Source organism: Ambystoma mexicanum, chromosome 4q, assembly GCF_040938575.1.
Source record: "Ambystoma mexicanum isolate Mex_15411 chromosome 4q, UKY_AmexF1_1, whole genome shotgun sequence".
Lineage (NCBI taxonomy): Eukaryota > Metazoa > Chordata > Amphibia > Caudata > Ambystomatidae > Ambystoma > Ambystoma mexicanum.
The window spans coordinates 758,682,247-758,696,128 of record NC_090928.1 but is presented as its reverse complement, the minus strand read 5'-3'; positions in this window follow the sequence as shown (position 1 = coordinate 758,696,128).

The window sequence follows — 13,882 nt, the reverse complement described above, 5'->3', positions numbered from 1 at the left end:
GTCGTGTCCTCATGATGGCAGTAGAGACATCTCGAATGCTCAGCCTCCTTGAAAACATTCTGTAACCCGCATCCAGGGCAGTTCCTGAACAGCTTGGATCCAGGCGTCGAGCTTCCCTTGTCCTGGGCCATGTCCATGGTAGGCCTCAGATCTTCTGGAATCCTCCAAGAAGCGTAACTCGATGAAAACTTCACCCTTGAGGGGCGTAGGAAATTCCGAAACGGGTCCCCGTTGATCGGAAGTAGAACGGTGGAACTTGAGGCTCGATTTAACCGAAAAATGAGAAAATCTCTTTGAAAAAAGCGCAAAAACGCAGTAAAAGCTCGATTGCTATAGCACGAGGACTCCCAACACTTGAACGTGCGGTAAAAATCTGAGGATGGCTGCCGGGGGAGGGGCTTAAGGAGAGGGCAGTCATTGGCTGGGGGCAGTATTACCCAGAGACCAGTGATTGGTTACTACTAGGAAAGACAGATCAGAAATGAAACTGATACTGATTTTTCTTTACCGAGGATTCCCAGCCTGACAACGGGGAATATTCATGAGCATGTGAATCCATGCCAGACCCCATGCTGGAGAACTGAATTCTGCACTGGAAGAACTTGTTGCGCCAACCATTGCCTCCTTTAAATTAACGGTTCCAGGCGAGTGTAAATGCAGATGTATATCAAAAGTGAAACAGGGCTGTGGGGTGAAAAGCAGAGGATTAACAATGGGCTCTAAAGGCCAGGAATGGTTAGCAGCTGAAACCAGTGATTGGGCCGTCGAAGTGGAAATGGAAGACAATGATAGCATCTTGCTCCTGAGAGCATATGCGTATGACATCCTTCAGACAAATGGCAAAGAAAGACAGTGCTCCAAATGTACAATGTGTCAACTGATAAAGCAGGATTTATCCGCTGATTCACTGAGCGCCGGTCCTCTGAAAGACCCTCAGGGGTGCCCACCGTGAATATAGAACGAGATACTGTCCTGCTGTTAGTTAAATGGCACCCATCAACAGAGTGACACAGGTCAAATAGTCCAACAGCACTCTGAGGTACTCTTGCAATGCGCGCAGGTGTCGGTTTTGAGCGTAAACCAGATTTTAAACAATTCCAGGTGCCGGGGGTTGGGCAGTTCTTCTCCAATGAGAAAACAGCTGCTAAAAAGGCCAGCAGCAAGTAAATAGTCCAGAGAAAAAGTTGACTTATCCAGCAGCTGCCGATAATCACCCAGCCCAACAGGATACTGGCTGCCTTGCCTTAGCTCTCAAGGTGCTGCAAGTCCCAATCCAGGGGTTCAGGGAAAAGATAGGTTCTTGTTCTTCTCCCAGACACCGGGGATGCTGGCAAACATCAGCAGTTGTCCTTCACATCCAGTGAGTTCCTGGGTAGCTGCATAGCTGGCAGAGTGGCAGGTAAAGCAGGAGGTCCCCCAATGTGCCCTGAGGATGTTAGGCAGAAACCTGTGCAGTTCCCTTAGGGGGCACCACAGAAGATTAAGACTACAGGTGAGAGCAATAAATCCCCTTTGGTATCAGTCTGTACCACAAAGATTTAGTTGGTAGCTGTGGCTGAGCAGTCAGACTTATCTCAAGAGGGAGATGAGCAGTATTCAGGGTTTACACAATAGGCCTACAGTACTATGGCACAAGGAAACAATGACCAAAGCTTTGTATTAAAAAGTAGATGTATATTTATTTTATACACTTCTAATAAAACACATGTATCAAAGTCATCAAGCAAGTTAAATAAGTCAGAGTAAAAATATACACACTCCCTAGTTAAATTGTAGACCAAGTGAACCAGAGTGAAAACTGAGCAAAACGGCACAGTGAAAACCACACACAAGGGATACTCTATCAATTTCTCACAAGGCAGGGAAAGCACAAGTTATAGAGAAATAGCTTCTTACACACCCTAGCAACACTTCCCATACGTTTGTGAACCAGATTAAACAAGACAGTGCATCAGTATAGGCAATACTTAAATGAAAACTGAGCAAAATGGCATTTCACAAGGTTTAGAAAGGGGAAGAAAAGGGTATTTATAAGAAGTAGGTGCACCAACACAGTTCTAGTTGAGAATCAATCTAAAGAAGGCAGTTCTAACAAATGTAGCCAGAGTCAGTAGGCCTGTGCCAGAGTCAGTGGTACAGGGCAAGGGCCCAGGAGCAAAATGTTCTTGTAGCTGCAGTCAAGTCTTTGGTTAACGATTTTGAAAAGGTGGATGCAGAAGTTGAAAGACAATGTTAAGAGAGAGGGGCTCCCAACCCAACAGGTAGGTAAAGGATTTAAAACACCTTTAGTGCTACCGTGAAGAAAGGGCGGCCTGGTGCAACAATGTACCTTTAAAATGAAGAAGTGGCTCCTGCGGTGGCGGTTGTTCCTGGTAGTTCCTGCAGTTCGGGTGATCCAGCAGGGGAAGAGAGGCTCTCGTCGTGGAGGAAAGTTCGAGTTACTGCACTACCCAGGGATGAAACCAGCCGAGGTGCTGCCCGACGAATAAAAGGTACGCTCCTTTAAATCACGGTCCGGGTGGACTGGTGCCTGGCTATCCGGCCTCCGAGTACAGGGTACGGAAGATTCGACCAAGGCAGGTCCGGGAAGGCGATTGGCAAACTGGTTGGCCCCACCAGCTCAAGGGAAGAAGGCTCTGGCAGATGAAGATCTTCTCTCGTCGTGTGGGGAAAAGTGGTGAGACGCTGCAGCAGGGCTTCACCGGTGGTTCAGTCGTTGCAGATGTCTTTGGCTTCTCTCCTCTTCGGCTTCTTAGTTCCAGTTGCGACGTCTTGCTCTTCCAGTCCTCAGGACCCTGATTTTATGCAAAAAGATCCCCATTCATACAGCCTAGCTGTCAGTCACACAGTGGAGTGGTCATCTTCGCGGGAGACCCTCCAGCCTATCAGGATAGAGTGTGACGTGGGTTGCCGAGGCAACCCTGTCCAGGGGTCCTACTCCCCCTCCCACACAATGGACCCACCCCAGACTCAGTGGTGCCGAAAGGAGGGCTTCTCGGCAAAAGCCCGCCAAAAGGACGAACAAAGGATCTCCGACCTGGTTTAGGAGTTTAGAGAAAGACACGAGAAAGAAGTTATATTAAAGTTCTGGAAAATAAAACCTACCGGACTCAAGTTAATATTAAAATGCACCGGCAGTATGTTAGAGGCTGTCAGAAAAAGTGGTAGCCTCGAACAATGGGAAAATCCCATAGGAAAATATTTGCGGTTGAATATTTATGGTAGTAACCACTGCCACCAGAAAGAAACTTTTGAGAGAGGGACTGTACGGTAGCCTCTCGAAAATGAACATAAGGGAAAAACTATGAACCCTTTCCAGTACCTCCATAGTAAGATGGTTTGTACTGGTTTAGTTCATAAAAATTGACTAGTAAAGTCAATTGGGACTTTACATGTCCTGGGAGACAGTAGTCAGTCCCAGGGTATGGAGTCTATGTTTGGGGTTCGCAACGACACCCCTGTGTGACTGCACTGATGGTACTGTGTAACACATGTGAATAAAGATGGTTCCTATGGGGTTGAGAAAATCCCATAGACATTAAACACAAAAATAGCCTAGAACACACAGAGCAAAAATGCCTAGAGTGGGAATAAGAGTCTCACTCTTAGCAGGAAAAAAGAAACAAACCCTTCAAATCCAGCAAAGCTGCTGGGGGACTCTATAGCTAAGGGAAATTAGCCATAGAATGAGAATTATCCCTAACAGTGGAGGATTTGGGGGCAGAGCTTGCCTCTGCCTTGGGCTACCTGTCTTCAAATCTCAACTAAAGGACTTTGGAAAAGACTGCCTCTCTTTTATAGGCACAAGTCCACCAGTGATTGGACATAAGCTAGCCTGTTATAAGGGGGTCCTATCCCTGTCTCTGAGGCTAGTGGGATTTGCCTTCTGCCATCATACCCAAAGTGCTTTTTGCTAAAGGAAGAGGAGGAGACATGAAGGAAAGAGAGAAAAAAGATGGAGAAACACTTCTGCACTTTTGCTGAGCTCCCTTACTCTATATTACCCTGCCTCCTACCCTTGCCCACAGCTTCAAGGGCCCTTTGATATGTAATACCCTGGTGTAATGGGGTCACAGGGATGACATAAATATAATACCAAACAGATGTGGCTTTATTAATTATAAGGAATGGCATGTCAGGTGGGCAAGGTGTTGGGTGCAGGAACGGGCACTGTACAGATTATGGTTAACGTTATGCAGGATAAGATAGTTTGAAAAGTGCTTGTAGTGCATTTTGAGGGGGCTAGTATTGAATAAATGGATGGCTGGGATAGAAGGCATGATTTGATCCTCTCCCAGTTATTCCTCAATGATACAAGCTATACCAAAGATGGGACATCTGCCAGTGCCCCCTATGTTCCTTTACGAATGATCTGGGTAGTCAGCTACACATGCCCCTTCTATACAGTCTCTTTTAACAGATGCAGTATTCCTTAGGAGGCACACATGTTTCTTGCTGTACCATTGAACACCCTCTGCATCCGGAACAGTGGGGGCCAGGGAATCAGGCTCTTTTTATGGCCTCTCCTAGATTTTAAAAACTCTCTTCCAATTTAAGAACTCACCCACTCAATTTCTGCATCCTACTGCTCTTTCTTTAACTGGTGTGCTTCTGCCTCATCACAGAGTTTATAGGCAGTTATAATGGCCCCTGCACTTGCTCTCACTTAATGGTGTTGGCCAGTGTCTTCATGTGCAATGCACTCTCCAAAGTATTTTGTGAAGAGTTCCAGCACTGATTGAGGAAGCTAAGGTGTTGGTGCTAAGGAAAACAAACGTGCATCACGCTAATGTCATCATGAATGCTGCACTGCTGTTGATACAGTATTTCATTTTTTAAGGCGCTGAACTCGCTCAAGAGAACCGTCTTTTAACAGTAGCATAGTACTGTGAGTTGCAATCTGTGCGACAGTCTGTGCGTCCTTCGGGATTCCTTCATAAATTATTGCTCAAGCAGCCACTTTTTGAGAACTTTCCGGAATTGGAGAAATATTGGGGCAGTCTGAGCCTATACAGGAATTGAGTTCCAGAGGGTGGTTTCAAAACAAGAGAAGTATTGTTTATGGGCTGTCTCTTTAAAGACGAGTTGTGATTCGAGATTGTTGGTCAGTTTATTGCATGACAAGTGTTTGTCACCAGAAATGTGTAGCTCAGCCGTGAGGTACACTGGTGTTGTACTTGCGATTTCTTTGTAGATGATATATGCAGTCTTGAACAGTATCCTAGCCTGGAGAGGAAGCTGTAGACCTGCTCAGGCCTACGCAGGTAGAAAGGAGGACGCACAGCCGGAGGAGGTACGGAACACAACTTCTTTATTCATTAACCTACAAAAACTGGCGCAATAGCGCCAAACCACTTCCCTCCCCTTTACGTCACTCCTGGAGGGCCCACCATGTGAGTGGTCCTCTCTCTTAAAGGGGCCTCACAGGGTAACACCTCCCCCAGATGAAATGTCAGGCGTCGGGGTTAACATTCTTCGACACAGCGCAGTGGCCTCTTGATGACCCGCTGGGGCCTATCACAGGTGGCTTGAGCCTCCTCTCCCGCAGGGGGATCTGCATGATGCTCTCCTTGATTTTCAGTCCCTGGGGGTGAGACCCACAGGTCGTCTCGCTGTTCTCAGGGCTCTGGGTCCGGCTCGGGCGGAGGAGCCTCACCGCCTTCTTGCTTGGTGTAGTGTTTGAACACCGAGCTGTTTCTTGTGATGGCCTTGTCCTCGTTCTGGGCTGTTACCATTGTCTCTTTCACGGCTGTGACCCGCAAGGGGCTCGGGGCAAACCGCAAGTCCTTCTTCTTCACCATCTGTTGTCAGATGACTACTTTGTCCCTGATTTGGAACTCCTTGGGACCTGCTCTCGGTCTCGTATTGGCATACTGCTTTGCTTTCTCTTTAGCATCAGCATCTCGTTGTCTCACTTCAGTGTCGGTTTCCTTGAGCGCCGACAGGCCTCTGACTATGCGAGTGTGTACGTCATACCGGACCATCAGCTCTGCTGGGGTTTTGTTTGTGGCTTCGTGGGGAGTGTTTCGATAGTCTCTCTCTAAGAGCCGACATAGAGCCTGAAGAGGGTTTACGGCTTCTAAGCATGCCCTCTGTAGCGTCTTCTTTATCGAGGCCATGAAGCGCTCAGCAATCCCGTTGGCTTGCGGCCAGCAGGGGGTTATTTTGAGGTGACTGAACCCTAGATGTTTTGCCAAGTGCCTCGAATCATGGCCATTGAACGGTGGGCCATTGTCGGACTTGATCTCCCTCGGGATGCCCCACTCACTGAGAACCTCGTCCAGGACAGCTGCAACCTGGGTGAACGCTGTGGAAACGGGAGTATTCATCGATGAGGAGGAGGCAGTATTCCCCGGATTCCATTGGTCCATAGAAATCAACGGCCACTCTTTCCGACGGTCGCTCTGGGATTTGCATTGGCTGGAGAGGTAGCAGTGGCTCTGTCGGTGTTGTGCACTGGCAAGCAATGCAGTTCTTAACCCACTCATTAACTAGTGAATCTAGGAAGGGAAACCACACGTGGCATCATAGCTGCCTTTTGGTATTTTCTGCTCCTCTGTGCCCCTCGTGGGCGGTTCGGACTACTTCTGCGCATAGTGTGGCAGGGATGACGATTCGGTAGCCTCTTAGCAGTATGTTGTTCTCTTTAAATGCCTGCTCGGTTTGTATTGTGGCTAGTCTTTCGATCTCTTCCTTGCACACCCCCGGGTGGGCTAAAATCGCATGTCGGTAGTCCTTACCTTTGTTGGAATTAGTGAGGCCAATAGCCCGGGCCATCGAGGGATCCGCGGCCGAGGCAGCCACCACTGCTTCCAGGGACAAGGCTGGCGGAAGAGAATTCACCACGACATAGTTGATGTAGGCGACGTCACCTGTCCACGTGGTGGGCGGGCCTATTGGATTTCGGGACAGGTAGTCGGCAGGATTCAGGTCAACTCCAGGTCTGTGGATGATATCATAGTCGTATTCCTGCAACCTGATCCCCCAGCGTTCGATCCTCAGAGGCATTTTGATGCAGGGGTTTCCGAACAGGGACAGGAGGGTCTGGTGGTCGGGATCAGGGTGAATTTCTTTCCAATGAGAAAATCATGAAAATGTTCACAGGCCCAGACTGCGGCCAGGCTTTCCTTCTCGGCCTGTGAGTATGCCGATTCTGTGGTGGACAGTGCCCTGCTGGCGTAAGCCACTATATGCCTTGGGTTGACATCAGCGCCACTCGTCTGTGCCAGTATGGCTCGGAGACCCACCGGGCTGGCGTCCACTATGATTTCGGTGTGCCACGAGGGACTGCAATTCGCCAGCTGATGTGCATCCGTTAGGGCCCGTTTGATGGATTTGAACGCCTGTTGGCAGGCTGGTGACCACTCTAACACTGCCTCTTTCTGCAATAATTTACGTAAAAGGGTCAGTGATGGAGGCATAATGGGGGATGTACCGCGCGCAGTAGCCGGCCATCCCGAGGAAAGATCAGACTTCCGCTATTTACTTCAGTTCATTCAGGTTGGTGATGGTGTCAACCTTGTCCGGGTCAGAGGTCATCCCTTCGCTGGAGAATATGTGTCCGAAGAACTTCAGCTTGGACTTGCTGAACCTGCACTTGTCGATGTTGAGTGTCAGGCCAGCAGCTTGGACGGCTTCACAGGCAGCAATGAGCGCTGTGTCGTGAGCCTCTTTGTCGATCCCAAAGATAAGAATGTCGTTGCTATAATGAAGTGTGCCAGGAATGGGCCGGATGACATGATGTACTGCTTCTTGGAAAATTTCTGCCGCCGATGAGATGCCAAAATTCAGTTAGCAGTATCGAAAGAGTCCTTCATGCGTGGCGCACGTCGTGATTCCTCTGGAGTCTGGGTGTAGTACAAGTTGATGGTAGCCTTGAATGAGGTCAAACTTGGAAAACATGTGGGCGTTGTTAAATTGCACAATCATGTCTTCGATGGATGGACCTGGGTGTCTCTCCCTTTGGATGGCGGCGTTTGCCATTCTCATGTCGACGCATTGTTGTAATCTTCCTCCCCTTTTTGGCAAGGATGACCAGTGGTGACAACCACAGGGTTGCCCCTGTGGCCGGTTCGATGATGTCGTCGGCTAGTAGCTGGTTCAGCTCTCTGGATACTGTTTCCTGCAGGTGAAATCCGACTCTCCTGGGGTGCTGTAGGACTGGTCTTACCGAGGGGTCTATGTGTAACTTGATTGGGGGCCCTTTCAGTTTTCCTAGGTCGGTGCGTAACTGGGAGAATCTCTCCATGATGTCTGATTTGGAGATGAGGTTTTGCTGGTCTTTGTGGGCGATGGATCTTATGGTCTCTTCGCAACCTCCATGGGTCGTCTGCCCCAGCATGAATGTTAATGAGCCCTAGGCAGGAGGCTGTGTAGTAGCTGAGGAGGCATCGTCCTTTGGTGAGGCATCTGATGACGTGGATGGTGGTGGCAATGTGTCGCCCTTTCAGGAGAAGGCAGCGCCTGAAGTGTCCGATGGTTTGTAGTTTTGAAGCGGCACCCCATTGGAAAATCCTCGAGTGTGTCACTTCAAGCAGTGGTGCATCTGGAATCTTCAGGTATTCTGATTCACCCATAATATTGACGGTAGCTCTTGAGTCTACTAGGAAGTGAAATAAGCAGTTTCCCAATTTGACTGTGATTTTCAGGGCCTCTTTTGATTCTTCGCAGTCTTGGATGAGGTTGACGTACTCGTCCTGTGGTGTTGGTTCGTAGTAGGAGGCCGGCATGACCGACGAAAGGGGGGAATACGTTTCCTCCTCGACGTAGCCTTTGGGGTGGGGGTTATCATATTCATCCATCAAGGATGGAAGTGGATCTTGGCTTCCATAGTTTGGCGGGTATTCTTGATAGTGGTATTCATCCACGGCCCTGACGTACCATCGTGGGTAGTTTTGATACGTTCTCTGATAAGCGTATTGGGGCTGTGGCGGTCGGAATGGCATTCTGGTGGGTCCTTGGGGTCTCGTGCTGGGAAATGGTCGACCTTCCGTGCACACGGATTGGAAATGTCCCTCTCTTCCGCAGTTCGTGCACCTTTGTGAGAGTGCTGGGCATGACCCGGAGTGTGGGAACGCCATGCCACAGCGATAACACTGTCTTTGTAGTCTGGGTACTTGTAGATTTGTTTGTCTGTATGGATATGCGCTTCTGTCACCTTGTCGTTGGACTGGTTGATGCACGGCTGCTATAAATTTGGTGGCTTCATGTTTTGATGTCGACGTGCCTGCCATGGATGCCGCTTGGGCGTCTACTCGCTCAAAGATTGTAGCTAGTTCGCTCACTTCTGGGATTGTAAGGGGCTCCTTCAGCAGTTGCTTCTTGAGTGTGGTAGATAGGCATCCCTCGATGATCCGTAGTCGTTTGGCTTCGTCTAGTGAGAAAGCATCAAACTGACAATGGGCCCCTTTAATTCTTAGGCATGTTATATATTCATCCACAGTCTCTTGTGGTTTCTGTGTGCACTGGTTGACGAGGTATCTTTTGTAGTCTCTTTTTGGCTCAATGATGAGTAGTCTGTCGAGGGCTGTGATTAGCGCAGCAAAGGTGTTCTGGTCCGCCGTGGGGATAGTCTTAACAATGGCCTTCACCCCACACCCCACCAGGTTGAAAAAAATATATCATAAGTGAGGGGAATCACCGTCTCCCGAACTCCTGACAAAATGATGGAAGTCTTCCATCCATTCTGTCCACCTGGGCCCATTGGTTGATTGCGGGGTCATAGAATATGGTAGGGGCATGTGCAGCTGGTTGGAGTTTGTGCTGCGGTTATGAGGTGGGGTGCCTGGATTGCTCATGATGGTGGTTGCTGGTAGTTAGACTCAAGTGTAGTGATGGCAGGACGACGTGGTCTTGACTTGCTGGGGTGAAATTCACTGTCCCACACATGCAGTGTCACGTGCGGAGGCACGCACATGCTGGTGAGAAGGCAGTTGGATTAGGGAGTCAGTGTCCCCAGATAATGGCCCTTGTGTTTGTTGGGAGTAAGGAGGGTAATCTGCGTTGATAGGAGCACCTGGGAGGCGGTTCAACGTATGTGCGTTGTACGAGAAGGATGGTTGGCTTCAGGGCCCTTGAGGGCAATGCTGTGTGCCGGCCCACCCCCCCACCCCCTCGGGAGCTTCTCACCGAGGTGGGCTTCTGCAGAGGCGAGGATTGGAAGCGCAGCGGGCTGCAGTCCGTGGAGGCCCCGCCTCTGCAGGCACGATGTTATGCGGTGAGTCGCTGCTGGAGTGGGTGCGGTGAGGGGAATGTTTCCCTCGCTCACGGAGATGCTGCTTGCCCATGCACGTGGGAAGGCTGGCTTGTGTCTGGACTGGCACGGCGGGATCGCCGGTTGCAGTGCAATGGCCACCGGAGTGGTGGAGGAGGACGGGCGCAGCGGGACTCGCTGATCCGGAAGGAGGAGGACAGCTGGCAGGGATTGACCTTGGCGCCAGATGTAGACCTGCTCAGGCCTATGCAGGTAGAAAGGAGGACGCACAGCCGGAGGAGGTACAGAACACAACTTCTTTATTCATTAACTTATAGGAACAGGAGCAACGGCGCCAAACAACTTCCCTCCCCCTTACGTCACTCCTGGACCGCCCACCGTGTGAGCGGGCCTCTCTCTTAAAGGGGCCTCACAGGGTAACAGAAGCCAGTGTAGTTTGCGTAGGACAGGAGTGATTCAGTCAAATTTCCATGCACTCATTATGAGGCCTACTGCAGCGTGGTAGAAGCCAGTTGAGCGGCTAGGAGCCCCCTTAGGGGGCATTTGCCACATCAATGTGATGAAATGTTTGATTTTGCAGTGGAGATTTGGAGCCAGCCCGTTTGGGTCTTCTTGTTTATGTGTTTCTGAAAGGACAGGCTGCTGTCGATGGTGAAGCCTAAGGATTTTGCGCTGAATCTGAGACTTGTGAATCAAATTATGGAGCTATTGTTGGATGAGTTGTTGTTTAATGGGCGGACCGATGAGGACGAATTTGGTCTTGGAGGGGTTAAGTTTGAATTACACAGATTGCAGCAAATGTAATCAAAAGGTTTTGGGTGGGGAACATGTGGATCACATTTTAGTCAATGGAGGTGAACATTTAGAGGTGGCTGAAGATTAGCTGGCAGGGTGATTCCAATGACGGCATGGGGCTTGTTTGGAGAGTGGCAGTGAGCACACAGTGGGTGACACCCTTGAAAATAAGGGTGAAGAGGCGTGGTCAAGCCGAGTGCCGGAGCAGCAGCACTCTATGCAGGCTCTGTGCACCCAGGGCATTTTTGGGCCTGTCAGGTGCCTAAGCCCCGATGATATCCAGTAAACTCTGATCTGGAACTGATCCCTGGCTGGCGGAGACCCAGTGAAGCTTTCATTCCCAGTGGGAAGCATATCAGGAGTGGATGGCAGGACCCGCACTCCAAGCAAGCTGGCACCCGGGACTCACTGAAGCAAGTTGGACTCGAGGAAGCAGAGCTCCACAGGCCGTCCCCATGGAGGTAGGTGGTCCCTGCCCCTCAGTTGGCCTCTGACCCTCTGCGTAGTCGGTCCACGGTCCCAAACACAGAGGAGAGCGGATCTGCCAGATACTCAGCGGGGCCTTGGGGCGGGTGCCTCCATGGGGCTGCGCCTCGGGTGGCTCGATGTTGGAGCTCACCCACAGCCTGGGGACTAGCGGGGCCCGAGGCGGCAAATAGCAGAGTCGCCTAGGGGCGCATCCTGAGGCAAGTGGGGTCTCATTTGGTATATCAGAGGCTGGAATTGGCCTACGCCTCCCTATAGCCATGAGGCGATGGAGGGCACCTTTAGCTGGAGAGGCGGGCGAGTTTGAGGGGCAGGGAGAGTCGGGAGGATGATTGAAGCTGTAGAGGGGTGTTTCTTTTAGTTTTAGTGTTACAGAAATTGAGTGTTCAGGGATGTAGCGCGGGGCTCAAATTGTCCATTTGAGAAAGGACAGTATTACACCAGTATCACTTTGATGGCAGGGGCGAGCTGCTGAAGCTAGCGACTCTTAATGCACAAGGGTTGAATTCCCTGGTTAAGAGGAGGTCGCTGTTGAGGAGGCTCCAGACATCCGAGATATCCATAGCAAAGATTCAGGTCACTGAACTACTCCCTACAAATGAGTTTCAGATGAAATATAAGGCCTTTCCTAGGCAGTACTAAGAGTAGGGTGGCCATATTTTTCACTGGGAAGTTCCTTTTCTCCTGAGCATTGTTCTTTGAGACCCAGAGGGCAGATACCTCCTGGTGAGAGGGGCCATGATGGGACAGCCGGTGACTCTGGCTTCACTTTATCTTCCCAATGAAAATCAGCATGAATATTTGGAATCTCTGCTCCCTGCATTGGCAGAATTTACTGTAGAAGGGTTACTTCTGGGTGGGGACTTTAATCTGGTTCTGGATCCAGCCGGGGACAAGACACTGTCCCCGTCATCAGAGGATTATAAATATTCACTGGCCTTGATGAGGGTTTTACCCGGAGCTAGAAGTGGTGGATGTCTGGAGGCTTCTCCATGAGGGGGAGTAGGAATTCACATTTTACTCACATGTTCACAAAGAGTTCTCCCACATCAACCTCCATTTAGTGTCAGCTTCTCTAATCCCTTTTACTTCCAATGTTGCTATTGTCCCTATATTGTTTTCTGATCATTCTATGGTATCGTTAGATCTGAGGATCCTTGGGTCTCAACCCCAAGCCAGGAGTGAATGGAGGCTTTGCCATACTCTCCTCCGGGATTCTGTGGTACGAAGGAAAATGCCACGGTCATTGCTAATTATATCACGGAAAATGGCAAGGATGAGTTCTGCTCAAGGTTGTGTGGAATGATATGAAAGTGGTGATGAAATTAGAATTTATTAGTCACTATGCAGCACATTTTGCTGCCAGGAATCGCAACAGGGCCCTATTGGAGTCCCAGGAACAGGATCGGGAGAGGGTGCACGCCCGCAATAAGACCAGAGAGTCGCTGAGAGAGTGGAGGATGTCCAGATCTAATTTAGAAGCCTTGATGGCTTCCGAGACAGACAATTCTCTAAACCGAATAAGACAGTTTTATTATTCTGAGTCAAATAAAGCCAATAGGGTTTTAGTATATAATTGAAGAATCAGAAAACTAGGAATAGCGTTCACAGGATTAGGGATTAGAAAGGGGTTCTCAAGCATTTAGACTTAGAGAAGCTTAGTGTATTTGCTGATTTCTACGAAAAACTGCTCGGGTCAGAACCCTCGGAGATGGGAACTCAGATCTCCTTCCTAGCTCGATTTTCCCTCCTCCGACTCTCTACAGAATTGCGGACCATGCTGGAGTGCCCTATAACACAGGAGGAGGTTGAGCAGGCTATTGGCTCCTTCCACAATCAAAAGGCCCCCAGACCCGAAGGTTTCACGCCTGCTTTCTACAAACCCTTCAAGGCATAATTAGTGGCCTCCCTGACTTCTCCTATTTAACTCATTCCTCACACTCAAGGTTGTGATAAGAAAATGGGAGAATCATACCTCTTGTTATTGCTCAAGCCAGGTAAGCATGCCACTCTTTTTGGTTTGTACCGTCCAATCTCCCTCCTTAACATCGATGCAAAAATGTACTCAATGGTCGGTTAATGGGATGTCTTCCCTCTATGATTCACCCAGACCAAACAGGGTTTATTGGGGAAAGAAGCGTGCATGACAACATCAGGAGAGCTATTAATGTCATGGAACTTGGGAGAAGGAGTGGCACTCCAATGGCTCTGTTGGCCCGGGATGCCAACAAGGCCTTCAACAGGGTGGATTGGTGCTTCATCAGGCTCGTTCTTCAAGAGTTCGGGTTTGGCCCAAAACTTTGTGACAATGGTAATGGCCTGTTGAAACTCCCTTAGAACCAGAATCACTATCAATGGCAATTACTCATGCTATGTTCCTATCACTAG